Genomic DNA, 22661 nt, shown 5'->3' on the forward strand with positions numbered 1-22661 from the left:
AACATCCACTCGTCCCTCAGACCACTTAACCAGGAAGTTTGGATATTTTTTTTTCACTTCCCCATGTCATTCTATAGTGCAACTTCCCTCCTTGTCTCAGGTACAATAATAGTTCAATGTTCCTTTTACAAATTCACTTCATGTGACCTCCAAGTATTGTCCAAATAGGACTAATGCTTGAAATTCCTCCCCTATCAATCCAAACAAAGAGCATCCTACCATGTGAACACCCTGGAAATCCCACCTGCCCACATGTGTTCTCTGAGGTTAATCAAATAAATGATATACTTCCTTTACCCAGTCCTACTGCTACCCTTCACTTCATTATTCTCACTCTATTATTTCTTCTATCCTCACTTCCTTACTTCCACAATTTTTCCCTTTTTTCAAACAGGGTGTAACACCCCACCCAAGCTTAGCTGTGTATCACTCCTATATTCCTAAAGTAAGTCTAAAAGTCTCTGTAAAAGGAAAACATAAGAAAAAAAATTCATTGACCATAATCCTTTTTTTTTTTTTGTCTTTTAAAGATTTTATTTATTTATTTGACAATGAGAGACACAGTGAGAGAGGGAACACAAGCAGGGGGAGTAGGAGAGGGAGAAGCAGGCTTCCTGCCGAGCAGGGAGCCTGATGCAGGGCTCGGTCCCAGGACTCTGGGACCATGACCTGAGCTGAAGGCAGATGCTTAACAATTGAGCCACCCAGGCACCTCCACTGACCATAATCTTGCTTACACTTTTATTATCAAGTCTTAATCTTTTGATTATCCAAAGTTAAACACCAGTTTTCATTTCAATCACCACCTAACAGTATATGAGTGAAATATTTGCCTTAAGACTGTATTCCCTGCTTTCATTTTCTCATGGCAGAATGCCCAGTATTTGGTTCATGTAGTACCAGAATTTTAAAAATTATTAGGACAGTTAAAATCAATTCACGGGGCCTCAAGGCAACTTGTGATTATCGAAGAAAAAATAACATCACTCTAATCATTCCAATCATTCCTTCTTACAAAAAAACAGGACTGGGGGCACCTGGGAGGCTCAGTTGGTTAAGCGTCTGACTCTTGGTTTCAGGTCAGGTCATGATCTCAGGGTCATAAGACAGAGTCTCGTGTGGGGCTCCAAGCTCAGCACAGAGTCTGCTTGAGATTCTGTCTTTCCCTCTCCTTCTGCCCCTCACCCATCTCACGGGAGTATGTGTGTGTGCACGCGCTCTCTCTCTTTCTCTCTCTCAAGATAATAAAAAAATCTTTAAAAAAATTTAGAAAACAAACGAACATGATTTGGTCTTTTCCATGACAGAGATGTGCCCATTCAGGTCCTTATTCTATGTATGTTCTATACATGTATCCAGGGCATTTTTAGCATACGATCCTAAATTATGATGGATGGGGTGAGGGGGCTTATTTCAAACCACACACAACCCTGAGATTCTCTACACAAATACAAACTTTTAGAAAATCACTAACTTCAGGAGTCACAACTATTAATTACAATGTGTTGAACCCTTCAGGTATGTTCAGGGGCACTGAGGTAGGAAATAAAGTTGTGACTACTCTTCTTGATCCGCATGACTAGGTATCTACGGCCCTCTGAAAGAAAAAATTAGGTACAAATTTTAATCACATATTAAATCATATGACAAATAGTTACGTAACTAAATTTCAATACCAGAAATTGTAAAGCTACTAGAAGAAAACAGGGAAAAGCTTCTTGACATGAGTTTGACAACAATTTTTGGAATACAACACAACATCAATAAAATAAAAAAGAAATAAGACTACATCAAACTTTCTAAAACACTTCTACAAAGCAAAAGAAACAGCACAATGAAAAGGCAACCTCTCAAATGGAAGAAAATATCTGCAAACTACCCATCTGGTAATAAGGAGCTCATACAACTCAATAACAAACACAACAAAAAAAATTTTTTTAAATGTGCAAATACCTTAGACATTTTTCCAAAAAAGATGTATAGATAGATCAAGAGAGAAATGAAAAAAAAAATGCTCAACATCACTAATCATCAGAGAAATATAAACCAAAATCATAATGATCAGGGAAATACAAACCAAAATCACAATGATATCACCTCACATCTATCAGAATAACTATTATCAAAAAGACGAGAGACCACAAATGTTGGCAAGGATGTGGAGAAAAAGAAATCTTCATGCATAAGTGCTGGAAATGTAAACTGATGCAGCCACTATGGAAAACAGGACAAAGATTCCTCAAAAAAAATAAAAAATAGAATTATCACATGAAACAAAAATCCCACCTTGGGGTACTTCTCCAAAGATAATGAAATCACTACTTGTAGGTATTTACCCAAAGTTAAGAAATCACTATCTCTGCACCCCAAGTTTACTGTAGCTTTACTTACATAAACATATGTAACAACATATGGTAACAACCTAAGTGTCCCTGATGAATGAGACAACTGTGGTGTATACATAAAAGAATATTATTCAATCATAAAAAAGGATACCCTGTCTGTTGCAATAACACAGATGGAACTTGAGGGTCTTATGCTAGGTGAAATAAGCCAGAGAAAGACAGATACTGTATTTTCTCACTTATATGTCGAGTCTAAAAATCCCGAGTTCATAAGGGCAGAGTGTCAAATGGTGGCTGCCAGTGCCTGGGGGACATGGTGAGATGTTGTTCAAAAGGTACACATTGTATGTAGAAGGTGAGTTCTGATAATAATGTAAGGTATAGTGACTGTAATTTACATATTGCAATACAAACTTGAAAGTTTAGAGAACAGATCTTAAATGCTACCACGACGCACACAAAAATGATAATTACGTGAGGGGATGACAGTTGGAACTAACCCTATTGTGGCAGTCATTTTACAATACATATGTGCATCAAACCAACATGTTGTATATGTCATATATGTTAATGATCAATAATGTCTCCATAAAGCTTGGGGAAGGTAAGCCAATATACGCTGGGTATGTCATTAGATCCATTAAGTATAAGATCATTGATACTGGTGGCTTCCTTCAAGTGATGTTGGCGATGATGATGGATGAAATGGAATATTGGCAATTCTGGAGACTGTGTTTGAGACTAGAGCTCTGTGTTCTAGAATACCTGAGGGCCACTCACTTTCTGTGTGAGGTGAAGCGTGACAGTAAGGCAGACGAGTGCCTGGAGTTCAACAGGAAAATATTGACATGACAGACTCTTGGTAGCCTTTGGAGGAAGTCAGATGAGTCAGACCATCCCTGACCACAATGCTCTCTCCCATTAGACAAGGAAGAAAGATGGAAACTGAACATAATAAGATCCTGCACTCATTTGGTATAAATAAAACGAGGGAACCATGCATTCAGAAGAGGGATGGAAGGCCATACAGAGGCAACCTCCGATCTGAACCTCCAGGGAAAATGGTAGATGAAAGACTGAAAGGAAAGGAGACTTTTGAAGCAGAGGAAACTGAACAAGCAAAGGGACAGAGTACAAAAGAGAAGGCCTAATTTACCTACTTTAGTTTTACTACAAAAGCAATTATACAGACACAGAAAAAAAAAAATACAAATGGTTCAAGAAAGGACACAATAAAGACTAAAAATTTCTCCCGAAGTCTGACTTCCATTCACTGATTCATTCAGACATTTACTATGAGCTCAAGCATCATGTAAGGCAGCAGGTTCTGGGCTCCTGTGCCCATATCCCAATCCCCAATTCTACTCTTCAGGTGCAACCTCTTTCAATAGGGTATGAATCTATCTAGAAATACATATAGATGTGCAAGCATGGACTATGAATAAAAAAAAAAAATCCCAAAAGAATACCATGCCATTTATTTGTGTATGTATAGTTTTAAATTTGCTTTTTTCTTCATAATCTATCTACATCTTTCTGTACCACCACACCGCTATCTGTCATCATCTTTATCATCAAATAAAATTCCAGTATGCCATAATTTACTTCGTTTCCTATTAATGGATATTAGACTGATGTCAATGCTTTGAAGATTCAGTATCTTGTAAATACTTTCTGGAGGAGGTCACTCAGAGGATGTGACCTCCACTGGATCCGGAAGGGACCCAGGTAATTGGAGGCTGCAGATCTCCTCCGTGGTCCACGGAATGTATACTCTGCTCACCGTTCCCATAGGTAAAGGTCTTCCAAGGACAGAGCCCTGAGAGAGAGCTGGGCTAAATATATGACTGAACCCAGTTACGTCTTCTATGTAAACTTGTAAGATTCTGGTCACGAGGCACATACCTGCTCCCCTGGAGGCCCCTCAAGGCTGCCTTGTAAATAAGTTCCCTTGCTCTTAAAGCTGCCACTGGCCAATCTGCAGCGTGAGTGATCCTGAGGATTTTTTAAAAATATGTTAACTCTCTGTTTCATTCTCTACAAACTACCTGGCTCAAACTTTCTTCTTCCGAATTGTTAGGTTAGTCTTTTTTTTTTAATTGATTCATTCTGTTTTTGTATTTTTACACTGAGGCAATTCTGTTAATGCACTGAAGATGTTCCATTTGTTCTTATCTTTTTATGTTGGTTATGTTATTTTTCCAAGAAGAAATTTTTGTTTAACCAAATTTATATCAACCATTGTCCTTTATGACTTTAGGTCTTGTACCTTGTTTTAGGTCTTCTCCACTTCCAAATTCTTTCCTCAATGCAGCCATGCTTTCTTCTAGTACTTTTATGGTTTCTTGTTAATCAAGTTTTTTTCTGTATCTACACGGGATTTATTTGTGTATGGATGGAGGTAGCAGTCCAGTTTATTTCTTTTCTAAATGACTAATCAGCAGATTCAAGATCATTTATTGGCCTTAACAATCTACATTTTCCCCAATGATTTAAGCAAGGCACATTTAAGGATTGCCAAGTCATTTGATGTCATGGAAGCAAAGTTGTAGGAATTAAGGCAGGGCAGGGCGGTGAATGGTAGGAAGCACAAAGAATGAATGAACATCAAACTAGAAAAGCCTGCTGGCCAGGTGGAACTATCCTTTAAGACAGTATTCCAGGTGATTCTGTATCTGGTGGGAACCCTGGAGTCCCTGTTTTTGTCCAGTACGCCAGGCGATCCTTGGGCACACTAGAGTTTTCGGAATCCTAACTTCAGAACAGTGATTCTTAACCTTGGATTCATATTAAAATAGTCCAGCGGACAGTAAAACAAACAAATGAAAAACCTCAATGACAAGGCACACTTCAGTCCAATTAAATCAGAATGAGGACCCTGGATGGGGCAAGATTATTTTTAAAGCTTTCCAGGTGATTCTGATGTGCATTCAAGTTTGAAAAACACTGTTTTAGATTCTGCTAAAGCCAGTGAATTTTACAGATTAAGTTGTTCTCTAACTGTACTAAGTATCAAAAATCCCCTTGGGTGCTTTTAAAAAAGATATATACTGATGCCAGGTCAGATACATGGAGTTTCTGATTTAATTGGTCTGGGACCTGGTATTTTTTTAAGCTCTGCAGGTGATTCGAATGTGCAGTGAGGCTTCAGAATTCACAGAACTATAATTCTCAACCGTAGAGTGTATCAGAATCACCTTGAGAATCAGACCACAGATCACTGGGCACCACCCCCAGAATTACTTAATTAGTAAGTATGCGTTGGCTCCTTAGACTCTGTATTTATAACTAGTTCCTGGAGCTGCTGATCTGGGATCACATGTGGGTACCACTACACTCATGTATGTCAGGACAAACCATGAATGTTGCTTTAAAGATATAATTACATTTATGTATTTAAAAAAAAAAAACCACACACACAAAACATTTCAACAAAGAGAAATGTGAATGAGGTAGACACAGGCAGTGAGAGCAGGTCAAAAGAGGGAACCTGGTCCTTACTCCGCTGCAGATGCCCTGAACCGGGGCAGGGGCCAGGACGAAGCACCAGAGGTCAAATTTCAGAGGGAAACTAAGACTTAGCATGGAAGGTGGCATGGAAGATGCTGGGTGGCCAGGTACAATGACATTGCTAAAAGTGAGAATGAACAGAACTGGTGATAATCAGCTTGCCTACTGAGTAACAGTTGGAGCTGAGGTGCTGCTGGGACATGTTCAGATGGAGAAAGCTCCGGCAAATAGAAATATGCATCTGTGTTCAGACAAAATGTCCAGGCCCAGGATAGAACTGGAGGAAAAATCAGCACATGCATGAAGTACCAGGTCTTGGGAAAGGACTGCTTGTCACAGGTAAAAGGGTGACAAAGGATGTAACACAAGAAGATTCCAATAGTTAAAATGGATGAGGGCACAGAAAGGAGCCAATGGGAAGGATGGGAATACTGAAGAAAGAATTAGATGAAGTAATGGAATAAAAATTACCAAGAGGTAGGAAATGGTTCCTAATATTAAATCCTCTATAGAGCTCAGGCCGAATAATAATATTTTACAAAGAAATCACTGATCTGACCACTGGGAGATGATGATTTTAGTGGAGCAGGGCGATGGGAGTAGTGTCATGCCTCTCATTTATGTCATCAGTGAACGCTGGCCAACATTGGACCTGACTAGTTTCCCAAGGGAAATGGAGTAGGACTTGCTGGCTCGACTTCACGGAGACATAAAATAAACATAATAATAACATCCGCACTTGGTTATTAATTTAATCAACTTATAATTTTAAAAGAAATTTTAAATGTTATAATAGCTCATAATTTCACAGAATGATTTTTAAAACCTCCTATTAAAAATGTGCTCTCAGGGGCGCCTGGGTGGCTCAGTGGGTTAAAGCCTCTGCCTTCGGCTCATGTCATGATCCCAGAGTCCTGGGATTGAGCCCCGCATTGGGCTCTCTGCTCCATGGAGAGCCTGCTTCCTCCTCTCTCTCTGCCTGCCTCTCTGCCTACTTGTGATCTCTCTCTGTCAAATAAATAAATAAAATGTTTAAAAAAATATTTTAAAAAAATGTGCTCTCAGGTGGAAAATGGCTGAGATAATATATAAGTGAGGGGTAAGCTTTTGCATTTTATGCTATGAAGCTACAGCAGGACAAAAGCCTCTCCTCTGTTATAGGCCAGAGGATTTACAATTTTTCAATCTTAGCACAGGCCCATTTTCCTTAGGATATTTCTAATTAACATCTTCTTAACTAGAAAATGGAGGAGTTCTGCTAAATAGTTTTGTAATGTTTTCCAACAGCAATTAACTCAGATCACCCCTCCCACCCCAAAAGAACCCCCATTTTTATTTAACAGCACATGTCATAAAAAAGCATTCTGATCTTCATGCAGATTCTGGCTGCTCTGCGGCAGAAGCATGTGTCTCCAGGTGAAGTTAGGTAGAACGCAGAAGCATATGCCCATCAGCACGGAGGGGCTGAGTAAGGATAAACCAGACTGAGGGGATAACTTTAGTACTGCTCCTAATATTGGAAAATGCTAAACATAAAACTGTGTAACTGCTTCGAACTGAAGGCAGATGGTGAGGGTGGAAGCAATATGCACGTGGGATTTTGCTGGTGAAATGCTGAAAATCCACAGTAGAGGAACTGCTCAATTTTAAAATAACTTTTAAAAACCTGACTCTAAAGGTAACATGTGTTCATGTTGGAAGATTTGGAAAATGAACTATAAAAATGAAAGTGGTAATCCTTTTAACGTAGTATGGTATTTTTCTTTAGCCCGTTTATGGATAGTGTGTGCACATACACGCACACTTTTATTTTATTTTCTTAAGTCATCTCTGCACCCTACATGGGGTTTGAACTCACAAGCCTGAGATCAAGGCACGCGCTCCACCGACTGAGCCAACCAGGCACCCTGGAAACATACTTTTAAATAGGATCACAGGGATGACTGGGTGGCTCAGCTCGTTAAGCCACTGCGTTCAGCAGAGGCTGTGATCCTGGGGTCCTGTGATGGTCCCCCGCATTGGGCTCCCTGCTCAATGATGAGTCTGTTTCTCCCTCTGACCTTTCCCCCTCATACTCTCCCTCTCTCAAATAAATAAATAAATAAAATCTTAAAAAAAAATAGGATCCCATATTCAGTTTTTGTATCCTGTTCCTTATAATTAGGTTGTAATCACAATTTTCCTATGCCATTACATTTTTTTCCTATGATGGTTTTTTAATGGCTACACATTATTTATCAGACAGATGGACTACAATTTAAGCATCACTCCTCTTACTATACAATATTTAGGTCGTTGCCCATTTTTGTGCTATTATAAATAATGCTGCAATTAATATCCTTAAATATGTATTTCTTTTTTTTTTCTTTTTTTTTTTTAAAGATTTTATTTATTTATTTGACAGAGAGAGAGATCACAAGTAGGCAGAGAGGCAGGCAGGCAGAGAGAGAGGAGGAAGCAGGCTCCCTGCTGAGCAGAGAGCCCGATGCAGGACTCGATCCCAGGACCCTGAGATCATGACCTGAGCCGAAGACAGCGGCTTAACCCACTGAGCCACCCAGGCGCCCTTAAATATGTATTTCTGAGTACTTTTCTGATTAATTCCTTAAATTATATTTCATGAAGTGCAAATAATAGTTCAAGTGATGGAAACTATTTTTAGTGCTCTTGACAAAATACCACTCTGCTTTCTAAAAAGATTATAAATTTACATTAATATACTAAGCATTACTATCTCACTACACCATCACCAGAAATGATTATTACCATGCGTTGCTTTTTAATATTTGCAAATCAGGTAAAACTGGTATTTCATTATTTTAATTTGCATTTCTTTGATTAGCATGAGGTAGGACTTCTCATTCGTCATTTCTACTTTTTCCTTTGTGAGTGGTCTGTTCATGTCCTTTGCCTATTTAGTGGGACATTAGAATTTTTTCTTTCATTCAAGAGAGTTTCTTACGACTTAATAATACTAAACTTCTGCTCGTGATATTTGTTGGAGATATATTCTTAGTTACTAGTGTTTTCATTTTTTACGGTGGTTTTAACTTATAGAATTATGAGTTTTTAATATACTCATATTACCCACCTTTTCCTTAGCTGTTTCTTTGACTTTTTCATGCTAAGAAATTATTTCCTCATCCTGAATAACTACCTATTCTTTTTACTTTTTAGGGCTTAATTTTTACATATCATTTAACAGCGGGATGAAAATCCTTTTTGCATATAGCATGAAGGGAGTCCACCTCCTGTATTTTCATACAGATAGCCAATCTTCCCACTACCACTAGCTGGTTTAAACTCTGTCTTTCTCAGGGCTGTGTGATGTTTTCCTCAGCATATCATTATCAATCCCTGGCAATTTTTATTTCACATGTGATCAACTGCTTGCACTGTCCTCACCCTAAATGGTGTCTGCTAAACTCAGGTAGTCAGGTCCAAGTCCCTGACTTTATGTGGCCAACGGTAACTACACAGTCTTCCAGATATACTTTAGTCATTACGTCCACTTACTAGAGTGAGTATTTGCATCCTATGCTCACCCAGTAGCTTCTGACTGGTCTTCCTAGAGAAAAGAAATTTCCCACATCAGGACCACTGCCTCCCCAGGAAGGATGCCACCATCCATGTTTCCAGCTTTCTTTGCAATGAGGGCGTAGTCGAGGCTTTGCCAATTAAGTCTCAACTCAGCGTTGGCTTGAAAGAAAACACTATGAGGAAGCAGGTGACTAATTAATTTTTATGGCAAGAGTGGTGGCAGGGGCACATCTCTTGGGAGCGGGGGCAGCAGCATTTGAGTTTCTGGAATTCAGGGATCAGGGCCAGGAGCCAGGGGTTGCTCTGCACAGTACCACGTGGTCTATGCATTTTCGAGGCTATGTGGACTTCGATGCTCTCTCTTTCGTCCTTCTGAAAATTATCTGAACTACCTAATACACCTTAATAAATTCCTCCTCTCTTCAACTACAGAGTGAACATGTTGCTTGCAATGAGACAGCTACACACACAATTACACTATCAGGAGTATTTGGATTAGAGTTGCTTTAGAACTATGATTTAACATGGGGAGATTATATTTTTTAGCTTTTTCTCCAATAAACAGGACATGTCTTTCCATTATTCAAAAAACAGTTTTGCTTTCAAATCAAGTTTTATTGCTTCTACATAGCCATCTTTTTCAAGTCTCTTTTGGTCACTTCAAAGGCATGGTATTTATGCCATTTCTTTGGTGGAAAAGAGGGTATAGGAAAAGAGTAGAATGCTAACATGAATTGATCCCTTTCTTTCACTATCATTTCTAACTGGTTATAGCTGATAATACTCATTATTAATTTCTACATATTCATCTTGTATATAATATGCTTAATGAATACTTTCATTAATTTTTATATTTACACACTTAATTCTCTTGCATATTCTAGGTTATATCTGTCATCCGAATACAACAAACCTTACCTAGCTCTTATAGATTTTGTTTTAGTTTTATGTGTTGCTTGACTACAAAGAACCTCTAGAGTAAAGTTAAATAATAATGGGGAGATATTTTAATAAAATGCTGACTGTATTTTGGTGAGGTAAGACTGGCTATCTGAATTAGATGTGTCTTCCTGTATTACGCAACCCTCTGTGTGTTCTCATTTTCTAAAACATTTTCAGCAAGAATAGATGTTTAATTTTATGAAGTGCTCTTTCAACATCTATTGAGATAAACATCTGACCCGCTGCTTTGATGTATTAGTACCACTCACAACATTAAATCAATCAGCATTCTTGGGATAAACCTTAGTAGTTTATAGTAAATAACTCTCACAGAGTCCTATTACAACTCTCACATTTATATTTCAAAGTGAGGTGTGGTGGTAGTTTTCTTACTCTGTGTTAGAGTATTTTCTTCTTTCCCTCCGTGACGCACAAGGAAATCACTGCTTTTCATGCTAGTACGTTTATTTTAAATGTTTAAAAAACATACCTGAATGTCTATCTTGCTAATGAAGACATTCAAAAGGAGTAAATATAACACTTGTTCACTCCCCAAAGTTAGCCGAGAAACCTGGTGTATGTGTGCTTTTGCTTTATATCTCCACCTTTCATTTTGGCTGATGGGAGTTCCGGATCTATCCTGTTGTTAGTGAATCATTATTTACACTGTTGCACTTCCAAACTATCTTTTCAAACTTTTAGTATGCTCAACATAATACTTTTATACCCCATCTTTCCAATTCTTTAGTTCTTTCACTCTTAGCTACCTATCTTTAAATGAGTTCCTCAGGAAAGACTTATGAAAAGTGTATTTTATGTGACCTCCAATGAATGATAATGCATTCATATATACATACATACAATAGCTTATCAAATAGAGCTCTGTGGCCACAACATCATTATCTGGCAATTTGTGGAAGGAAGTATGACACCAGAATAAATTTTATACCTTTGTCAGCAATCGATTTATTCTTTTCTGTTCAGAAGTACACTTGTGTTTTTCTTTCACTGCTTAAGAAAAGAAAGTCACAGGACTATATCCAGGGCAGAGATGAATTTTTGTTTCTTGTTTTTGTTACTTGGTCTCTCTTCCAACACAAGTCTTCATTAAAGTATCTTTGATTATTGCTTTCGTTTCATTCTTCTAGTTCCCCACCAGAAAAATATATTGTTATAAATTAATTAACAAACCCTCGGTTTATTTGAGGTAGATGTTTAAAACTATTAAGTGCAGTTCCTCAGATATAATAGAGAAAGATAAGGCTGTTGGGAGAACAATGGATGTAAAACGGCTTTCTTGTGGTAGGAGGAGGCTGCTAAATATTTTGCTTGTTGGCTGAGGTACAACGTGTCTGACGTCAGGATATGCAGCACAGGAAAGTGAAATTCACCATCTTGTGGAAATGTTCTGTCTCTGCCTATCAGGCTCTTAGACCGTTTCTGAGGTCCAGCCATGTATTGAATGTATTTGAATCATGAGATTCTATATTATATGTAAGGTTAATTCTTCCTAAGCACGTGACCAGTCTTTGGCAAACACCTACTCCGTGTTACTGCAGTTTTACAAACTGGGGATGATGGGACGTTACAGGCATTTCAGTGAAAAGTATGATTAGCTAACAAACCCAGGAGTTTTAAGCCAGCCACTCACCATGAGGTATGTTCATGTCAGAGACTCAAATTTAGGTCTTGTAACTTCTACCTTTGCTAGTAAAGAAAATTTGCGGAAATGAAATGTTAAGCAGGAGTCAGGTAAGACAGGCACATAATCATGACAGAAATAGTTAAGGCCTCACATCACCACAAGAAATGAACATCCATCATTTATGTCAACAGTAAGTACAGGAGAAGTGAAATATGCCAACTTCACAGAGCTCCTGACAAAGCAGACTGCGACTGCTTATGGGAAATTTGTTGCAGGGGAACTATGTACATCTCTTGATGTAAAAATCTGCCTGGGTCTCCAGAGAAGGAGGAAGAATTTACATTTGGCCTTTCTCTTTTGAAAATCAAAACTGTCAAATGAAATGACTTGTGATAAGCTTCAAACCCACATTTCCTACTGAAATAAGGACACAAAAGCACCAAATGTGAAACCACTCAAAAAAATTTTTTTTCTTTCAATTTCAAGGATGTTAGAATGTCCCACACCAAATTACTGATCCTACAAGGAAGAGGGCTTTTATCAATCAAGGAGCTTGCTTCACTTCCTACATTTAGCCAATTTAAAATATTTTACATATGCCAACAAGAAGTGGGGTTTGCTCTTTGCCTGAGATCAATCTCTCTCTTTTTCTCTCAGACACATAAACACAGACAACCATGTACGCACATGCGATTGGTCCCTCATTCTCAAATCTTCAAAACTAAATTCATATGATCAGGGGGTCACTTTGGTCACTACCATAGTGTTCCAGAACTTGTCCACATGGGCAAAAATAAGGCTTTCATGCCTGAATGCTCTAATTTACAGACATACCACAAACGGAGACGTAACTGCCACTCCAGTAAACACAGGGATGGCTTTCAGACTGTGACTGGGAGGCCCAGGCCGCAGGACAACCAGTTTTCCCAACCAAAGTACTTCCAGATGGAATATCCATCCTCAGATGATATCCATGGCCATGTCCAGGACACGCCTGTAGGTCATTCAGGCATGCTGTCCTCCATCTTAAGTCTGTAGGGTCCAATCTACTTTCTTATTCTAAATCCTTTCCTTATTATTTTAGATGCTGAGAAACCATTTTTCATCAGCCCCTAGAGTACTAGAAACATGTACCCAGTGAAAAACATAAGGCCAGTGTGAATTAATCTGATAAATAACATGATGCAAGGGAAAAAACTCCTTTAAAATGAAAGAACAGGAAATACGGAGTTACAGCCTCGGAATAAATATTAAAAAAGAAAATTAGAATAAATACATATAATCCAATCTCCACCTTTAACAGAAAGGAAATTAAAGGCAAGTGAAGATAAGAGAACTGTTCAAAGTCATCCATGATTAATAACAACACATGATAGAACGAAAAGAAAATTAATCTGAAATATAACTACTTTATATCTACTGAAAAAAGGTACATGTAATTAAATGCTGCTTTTTCATTCACTGACAACTGAGACCACAATAGATGGACCAGTCTGGAACATTTTTGCTTTGGGGGAAATTCTCAAGTGTACCTGTATTAGAGATTCTGTGCCCAAAAGGAGGATGTTGACAGGACAGTCAGCAGCAATCTATGATTAAGACACGCACAGTTTTTATAAAAAGGAAACCTGCCCTCTCTCAGTCACTTGTTGACTAGGTAGGTGTGATTTCCTGCTGACCCTCCTTCAGTGAGTTTAGTCATGTGGGGTCTTGTTAGTATATTGCTGACACGCTTGTCTCCTGACCAATAGTTACTCTTTTCATGTATTAAAGCAACTTAATTAATTCCTAATATAATCTGAAATTGTTCTCTATCCTCAAAACACACCATACATGGTAACTATAATAACAAGATGCCTATAAATCGACATGTTTATTTATGAAAAGTGAGCTCCCCCTGCTCCACTTAAGGTGGGAGACCCAAGCTCTTTCACAGAGTAGTACAGAAGGAACATAAATGAAGAAAACTGCTGATCTAGAACCTGTGTCAGGCCCAGCAGAGGAAAACGAATCAAACTTAACTCTGGGGATGTTCCCGGTCTTCCCCGATCCTTCCAAAAGACAACTTCAGGGACTACCACAGAGTCCTGCTGGGAATGGTGCCAGAGGCAATAACTGGGAAACCGGGTGTCAGACCTAGCTCTGATACCAATAAGCCCCGTGACCTGGAACACGTAGCTGCACTTGGTCTCCGTTTCCTAGAATGGTTTTGAAATACGCACGTGGGCGTGCACACACGTATACACAGTAAATCTTCCACTCAGGCAAAAGAGGACTCTCCAGCCCAAAATGTGACCAAGGGGAAACCTTCTCTGGTTGAAGCAAAGGTGAAGGAGGGGGCTGTGAACCTCCCTCCTAAATAACTACATAACCCTTCCTACTCCCGACCCCTGAGGCAGGCCCTCTGGAACTGCTGCGGTTCTCGTCCACTGGAACTGACTTTTTATTTTTTACTTTTATTTTGATTGATATTGATTGATTGATTGATGAGCGAGAGAGTGTGTGAGTGTGGCGAGGGGAGGGAGAGGGAGAGAGAATCCCAAGCAGACTCCACACTGAGCTGACCTGGGGCTCCATCTCATGACCCTGAGATCATGATTGGAGTTGAAACCTAGAGTCAGACACCTAATGGACTGCACCACCCAGGTGCCCCTGGAATGGACTCTTAAAACAAATGCTGTTTGTTTGCCAAAGCAGCTCTAAATCAGACTAAGTACACAGCTGAGGGATCTCCAAAGGCTGGAATGCCGAAAGGGGAACATCACAGACTATGACACCTGTACTGCAATGGGGACCATGACAGAGACGTCACATTCCACTGTCAGCAGCCCACCTGAAGGCTGCAACAAGCCTGTGTTCTAACTTGCTTTGTATTTTCACACCATGGTATCCCATTATTTTAACATTATGGATGCAGATTGGTCCCAAAAAACACCTGAAGACTTTCTGAAAACCTCTCACTGCTGGGGTACTTTATAATACTGCAAACAAAGTCACATTTAAGCGATCGTATGAGGTAGCATGGGCAAGTTCTGTTATTTAAATTTTTATATATAAGGAAGTTGAGATATAGTGATTTGCCCAAGGGAGCAACGCTGATACATGGTAGAGATGAGCTAAAATCCTGATCGGAACCCCAAGGCCCAGCGTTTATTACACACACCATTTAGTCCTTCATCGGTTGTTAAAGATCTCCAAATTAAAAGGGTTTGGTGGCAGGATCAGGGTGACATAGCAGGTGGAGGTTTCTACACTAGAGTCTAATAAGTCCTCGGTGTCTGGGAAAGCGGGGACACGGGGTGAAGCATGAACAGCTAGGCAGCTTTGTGCTATGGTTCCCCCTTCACTGACTTCCCTAACTTCACCAGGTCACCATGATGTCACTGGGGACAGAGTTCCTGGAAGTTCAGCAGATTAGCTATTGTTTCACCTGGAGAGAACACACTTGAGATGTACTTAGATATGTGTAAAGTTATTCTGGTGCCTACACAACACATTCCTGATGTTTATTAAATGCCATTTGCAGCAAGCATTAAAGAGCATTTCCTGTGGACACTATCTTTGACTTTAGGGCCTCAAAAAGCTACAGCGGACAATAAGGAATGACCGGACAATGCAAGCACAAGACAATAGGAGGCCAGCACTTTAAAGAGGCTCCTCCCAGAGTAGGCTGCGAAACGAATCAGAGTTGATCACAAAGACTGATGTGTAATGTTATTCACCGTGACATTACTTATAAGAACAAAAAAACAGGAAACCAGTCAAAATATTCATTAGGGGAAGGCAACTATGGCATGTTTGTGAAATGGAAGTATTCTGGACTTTTTGAAACCAAGTATTTGGGGGAAAAAAAGACATTTAACGATACTTAAAAATCTCAAAGAAAGAAAAATGATCTAGATACAAAATTGTATCTATGATCCCATGGGTCACACACAGCTCTAGACAAATTATGTGTATATATAAAAATTTATATTTTATGTATGAATTTATGTATACACAAGTATCATAAAAATTATAATAGATGTACATATATAAACTAAACATATTTAGACAAAAACATCCAAAGGTTAGGAGTAGCTAATTCTGAGTGGTGGATAAGCACAGATGATTTTCGCATTCTTCTTAAATTTTCTTATATTTTCCAAATTTTCTACAATAAACACGCACAGTTTTTGCAAACAGGAAGAAAAAGGGTTTTAAAGACATTCTTAAAAAACATAAAGTATTTCTTTTTTAAAAGCAAAGATCATCTCTCTTGCCTAAAACTACATGACTGTGCTTGTATGCATGCTGTTCTAAATTCTTTCCACCTCTCTCTTCCCGGGTTATAGGGATGCCAAATCTGCTATCAACCCCAATGCAAGAGTGTTGATGGGCTCTCCTTCCCCACAGCTGAACCCTCTAAACTTGTGATGGTTGCCAGAGTATACGTATACCTTAACATTTCATGACAAGCTCTATAATTACCCACTGTTACCCCAACCATAAAAGCTTAGAACTTGAAAAGCCTGCAATTTGCCTGGCTTTCTGGAGAAGTACTTGCAAACTGCTGTAACAAACACAAAAAATGTGCATTAAAGCATCCTTAAAGCTGAAATTATAATTATGCCAGAGTCAGTAAGTTCAAAGACAGAGATGGCATTACTGTGCATGTTTAGGCAAACACTCTTTAGCATAGGTACTCAAATTTAAAATACAGGCCTATAAACCTCGCTTACTTAAGACTACCTGATAGGTTCAGGCCATTTAGGTTATGTTGAGTGTGTTGTCTTCTACCAAGGGCGCTGCCACTGAGTGCAGACAGATGGCTCATCCCATACTAATGGGACAACGGTCTCAAATTCTTTTGTCTCTCCTGAATGGGCTCTTTTCCTGGGATACAAATCCAGACACTCTCACTAGCTAATGGGCTGAAGAAGACAGTCTGTCCATACCCATAATGAGAGATTTTAACTAAAGCTCAGAGATCATGTGGGGGTACACTGATATAGAGCATGCCAGGAACACTGTAGTACCAAAAACAAACAAACAAACAAACAAAAAAAACCCAAGTCACTGTGACAATCACCAAAGCTGTCCAGTCTGAGAGCATCAAGTTCTGAAAATCTTGAGGATGAAGACAGCAGGGATTGAAGCAAGGATTTTAAATGCAACTTTTGGGGGGCACCTGGGTGGCTCAGTGGGTTAAGGCCTCTGCCTTCAGCTCAGGTCATGATCTCAGGGTCCTGGGATAGAGCCCCGCATCGGGCTCTCTGCTTGGTAAGGAGCCTGCTTCCCCTTCTCTCTCTCTGCCTTCCTCTCTGTCTACTTGTGATCTCTCTCTGTCAAATAAAGTCTTTAAAAAAAATTTAAATGCAACTTTTGACCTTTCTACGTTTTAGGTGATCATTTATTTACCGTCTGTATGAACATAAAAGCAACCCTACACCTAAGGCAATCTCTTCTTTTTCAATGGGTACATAAAAAAAAGACTCTTTTTAGCATATATATATATATATATATATATAATATATATATAAATGAATATATAACTTCTAGACATTTAGAGTATATAAACTTCTAGACATTTAGAAGACCTAAGGACACATGTCATTTATCTGTTTTCAAATGGTGAAATATGTAATTACCACAGTGTAAGATTTAAATCCAAAAATGTCTAATCCAAACGTAAATGCTGTTGATAATCAATTATTTTAATTTCTAGTTGTAATATTTATGAAATATGAAATTAAAAAGACTTATCTACCTCACAGACTTTCAAGAAAATAGTCTATTTTGAGACCTTTGTTTCTCAAATTTTGGAGGGGAGAATCCTCTCCCCTCCAAAATTTGCAAAAATCTCTTTTCTCACAGCAAAAATAACTTTAAGAAATTCCAATGTCTATTATCTACAGCTCAGATTTCCTTCATTTTGGTGAAACACTGCCTTGTGTGACTGCTCTGTAGATTTGGAAGGTGGGCAAGAGTCCCTTAGCATCCAAACTATCCAGCAGTTATGAAAGGTGGGAGCTCCCTCTCAGCTTTTAGCCAGGGTTGAGACAGATTATATCATGGATAAGATAAATGAAAGATTTGCTAAAACTACTTTTAAAATAAAGTTATTAAGATAATGCACTAAAATCTGTGGGGATTTCTACCTAATTAGATTATTTCAGAGGACTTTCTCTTTGTTGGGATAACAAATCTTCCATCTGGAGACTATGCTGCATTTTTGGTCACCAGAGTAAAATGAAGCTCTGTCCATTTCTTTATGAATCGTCATTTATTCTTTGAATAAATATTTGTTAAATGCCTGGTAAAGACCGAGGACTTGCTATTAAAATGTACCACTCCCTCTTTCTGGGCACTCTGTCTTCTCTTAAATTCTGAGATACTACTTTCCTCTCTTTCCCTCCTGCCTCTCCGGTTGCTGCCTCTCAGTTTCCAGCTGGCGACCTGTCCTCTCAGAACCTCTAAATGTTGGCCTGGTAGACTCAGCACCCCCACCTTGCCGGGTTTGGTCTTCTTTTCACTCCCAAACTCTTGCCTCACTGATTTCATTCTCTCCCAAGGTTTTATATACCACTAATGAATGAATGGCTTCCAAACTGGTATCGCCAGTACAGGCTCAACCTCTGAGTTTCAGACCCATAAAACAACTGCTTCTTTACATCACTTAAATGTATCATGGGCATCTTAAACCCACTAAGCAACAAAGTGAACTTTTCAGCATTAGCTCAGCTCTGTTCTTTCCGCCCCCTCCCTCTTGGGAAATGCCCCTTCTGTTCATCCATATCCTCAGCAAGACACCTGCATGCCATCTTTGATCAATTCTCTCTCACCCCACAGCTAACATACCACTAAATAATGTCAATTCTAACTCAAAAAGCAGGCAATTAAGATCCAGTGGCACTTAAGCAGCTAAACCAAGGCAAGAAGATCCAGCTACTGTGTAAACACAAAAAGTTATAAAATTTTGATTAAAAAAAATGAAGAGCCATCCCCAATGGATGAGAGTGTCAAACCTTCCTAAGTGGCTGCTATGTTCTATTAAAAACAAAAACAAAAACAAAACCCACAAAAAACTATTATCACTTTTGTTGACACAGGGGAGGTTTAAAATAATAAAAGGCAGCTTCACCAAAGCTTCAATTTATAATTGAAGGAGAAAATAAAAACCTAAATCAAAGGTCATTCAGATTAAATTCTACATTTAGAGTTTAGGGATACAAGAAAGATGTCAATTGTTAAATTAATGCTAGGAAACGAGTACATATACACTTACAGTCTTCTTAAAGGGCCAAAATGACAAACTGAGGTCACAGAGCAGATGATCTACATGAAGGAATTAAGAAATACTAATGATGCTGATATACACCCCCGATTAGTGATTCAACACAAAGCAATACCCCAAACTAGGAAAATACACTGACTGACGTCAGTCCACCTGATTTTATCATACTTTTCCTTAAGCAGGAAGGGCAGTATGTGTCATTACTCAAGCCAACAATTGACAGTTACACAAAGGCTAAGAATTATAAAACTCTGAATGCAGCATGGAATAAGAAAGGTAGTATTCTCTATAATTCAGAGAAAATGATTTTTGAAATACTTGGAAGTCACAGAATAGATGCATTGTGAAATTATATCGCTTAGACCAACACACTCAACTAGGAAATCTGGTCTTGGGCCCTCTGAAGATTTTAATCAAAACAGACAATTCCAATGTGATATTTCATTTGACTATTTTTATCCATATGATTTTCTAATTTTAAGCTCCACAAAATGAAATTCTGAGGACATCAGGTGCTCCGGACTAAACACAAGGTTTTATAACTTTAAGTTGGTTGAGATCTGCTTATAATTGGAAAAAAAGGCAATGAGTGACCTATCAGAGATTCCTCTTGAGTTAAAACAAACAAACAAAACAAAACAAAACAAACAAAAACACAGTTTCTACCATTTTAAAGAAAGTAGTTATACGGGAGAATCACAAAAGAATTTCTATTAGAGCTCACAATCAATTTGTATGACTCTGTGGGCACATAATTTTGCTCTGTCCTATTCCCCAAATACAAAAAAGCAAGGGAACTATTCATCCTCCATCATCATGTCTATATGGTCAAAGGAGGTGAATGCCTTGATGAATGAAAATGTTTACTGGAGATCTACAACAATTTGCCAAACATCATTCTGAGTATGGGAAACCTGCGGAAGGTTTTTGAATGACAGTAACAAAAAAAATGAAACAGATGTACTATCACACTTGGGGCTGTGTCCCTAGTCTCTCCTTATCTAAGGATAAATTTTTCACTGATATCTAAAGATCACTAATCTCTAAGTCGTTCCCACCAGTCAGCTAAAATTCATAAGAAACAGCTTTCCCTCTGTCTGTGTGCAACATACAAACCTGGTACCCCATATATCAGAGAAGAAATACATAAATGTATTCAGAAAAGCTTCTTTTTGCTCAAAAACACACTGCTTGGGAAAACTATCATCCCATAGAACAGAAGGTAAAGAAACATTTGACTGATACTAAATTTGTTAAGCAGGAGAAACAGTGAGGTCAGAGTAGACAATTTTTAGAGCAAGAACAACCTTGTTTTTTTTTAAAAAAAAAAAAGATATCTTATAGAAACTAGGCACAAGGACAGCAAAAGTGGAAGAAATCAGAAGGAAAAAGACCAGGCCACAGAAAAATTAAAAGTAAGAAAAGAAAAACCCTTACATTATCAAAGCACTAATAAAAAAAAAGTCAAATCAAGAATGCCTATCAGTGATAAGACAAAAAACTAATAAAACATAAAAACATAAAAACTAATAAAACATACCCATTAAAAATACCAAATATACTAAGATATTCACCTAACACATGTTAGAATGGCTAGTATCAAAAAGAGATAGTCAATATTCCTGTGGGGAGGAATATAAATTTGTGCAGCCATTATAGAGAACAGAATGGAGGTTCCTCAAAAAAAATTAAAATCAGAAATAGTACATGAAGGGAGAAAAGTCAAGATGGCGGAGGAGTAGCAGACTAAGATGATATCTGGTCGCAGGAGTCCAGCTAGATAATTATCAAACCATTCTGAACACCTACAAACACAACAGGAGATTGAAGAGAAGAAGAGCAGCAATTCTAGAAACAGAAAATCAATCACTTTCTGAAAGGCAGGATGTGTGGAGAAGTGAATGCGAAGTGACGGGAAGATACTGGGGGCGGGGGGCGTAGTCAGCTCTTGGCAAGTGGTGGAGCAGCAGAGTACAAAATGAGAACTTTTAGAAGTCTGCTCTACTGAGGGACATCACTGCAAAGGCTAAGTGGGGGTGGAGCCCTTGCGGGGAGAGTGTGGTCTTAGGTCTCATGGGGTCACAGAAGGATGGAGGTGTCTGAGTGTAGCAAAGCTTGCAGGTATCAAAGCAGGGAAGATGACTATAGAGATGGAGCTGAGGAGTGAGCTCTCAGCTTGGGGATACTTTAAACTGTGATCTGTGGCACAGTCAGGCCACTGCTCCTTGAGCAGGAACCCCACAAGTGGCAGATCCAGGGAGAACCCACCTTCTTCCGTGGGAAGAGCAGCTCAGCAGGAATCTGTTGGGTTTGGAGACTCCAAATGGGGCCGTGCGCCAGAGACAGAAACCCTTGGTCACAGGCTGGACCAGCCTGGAGCACGGCCAGAGACCAGAGAGAAAGTAGTGACTGACCGCTTTTCTCCATGGGCGCACTGAAGAATGGGGCCCCGAGCTCTTGGTACCTCCAGCTGGAGACTGGGAGGTCGCCATTTTCATTCCTGTCCTGCAGAGCCCTACAGAACGCATTCAGGGAACAAAAGCTCCCAAGAGCGAACTCGAGCAGATGATGCAGCCCAGCCCCTGGCAAGGGTGGTGCAATTCCACCTTGGGCAAAGACACTTGAGAATCACGACACAAGGCCCCTTCCCCAGAAGATCAGCAAGAACATCAAGCCAAGACCAAGCTCAAGGAAAACAGTGGAATTCCATAGGAGAGGAAAGCAAAGCATGAAATTCATGGCTTTCTCCCCACGATTCTTTAGTTTTGCAAAGTTAATTAAATTTTTTTAATTTTTATTTTTTTTCTTTTTCTAATTTTATTAACTTTTCCTCTTTCCTCTTTTAATGTTTTTTAACTAGTTTATCTTAACAATACCTTTCTAGAAAACTTTTTTTTAAACCTTCATTATTATGGTCAATTTTATCCTTCATTGTATCTAACTTTATTTTTTGTATACGAATAGGGTTTTTTTTATAAAAAATTTGGGGATACAATTTCTTCTAATAGATCAAAATAGACCCTCAATCTAACACAGGGCTTTGTTCTAGTCTCCAGGCTGAGTAAATTCTCTCCACTTTTTTTTTTTTTCATTCATTTTCCCACAAATTTTATCAATTCCTTTTTTAGAATTTTGCTTAATTTTCATCTTTACAGTCATATTATGTCACTTCATCATGTTTACCCTTATTTTTGTATATATATAGAAGTTTTTACTTTCCTTAAAATTTTGGGAGGTAGTTTCTTCTAAGAGATCAAAATACACCCCAAACCAGTGGGTGGCTCTGTTCTATTTACCAGTCTAATACATACATATATTTAAAAAATTTTTTTTAAAATTTCTTTTTACCCCCTTTTTTCTCCTACCGATTTGGGGTCTCTTCTGATGTGGTTAGTGTACATTT

The 22661-nt window shown here is 38.7% G+C and overlaps 1 protein-coding gene across 11 annotated transcripts in view; it reads right to left on the minus strand.

Moving 5' to 3' along the window:
- MAST4 (microtubule associated serine/threonine kinase family member 4) overlaps window positions 1-22661 on the minus strand; it is a 552196-nt gene that overhangs the window by 84277 nt on the left and 445258 nt on the right. The window contains exon 1 of one of the 11 annotated variants that reach the window (XM_032336091.1): window positions 14470-14493. The exons of the other annotated variants lie outside the window; for them this stretch is intronic. The gene's annotated coding sequence lies outside the window, so the exon portion shown is untranslated. Of the gene's footprint in view, window positions 1-14469; window positions 14494-22661 lie in introns of those variants that run through there. 11 annotated transcript variants of the gene reach the window in all.

The sequence above is a fragment of the Mustela erminea genome, chromosome 3 (genome assembly GCF_009829155.1).
Source record: "Mustela erminea isolate mMusErm1 chromosome 3, mMusErm1.Pri, whole genome shotgun sequence".
NCBI classification, from domain to species: Eukaryota; Metazoa; Chordata; class Mammalia; order Carnivora; family Mustelidae; genus Mustela; species Mustela erminea.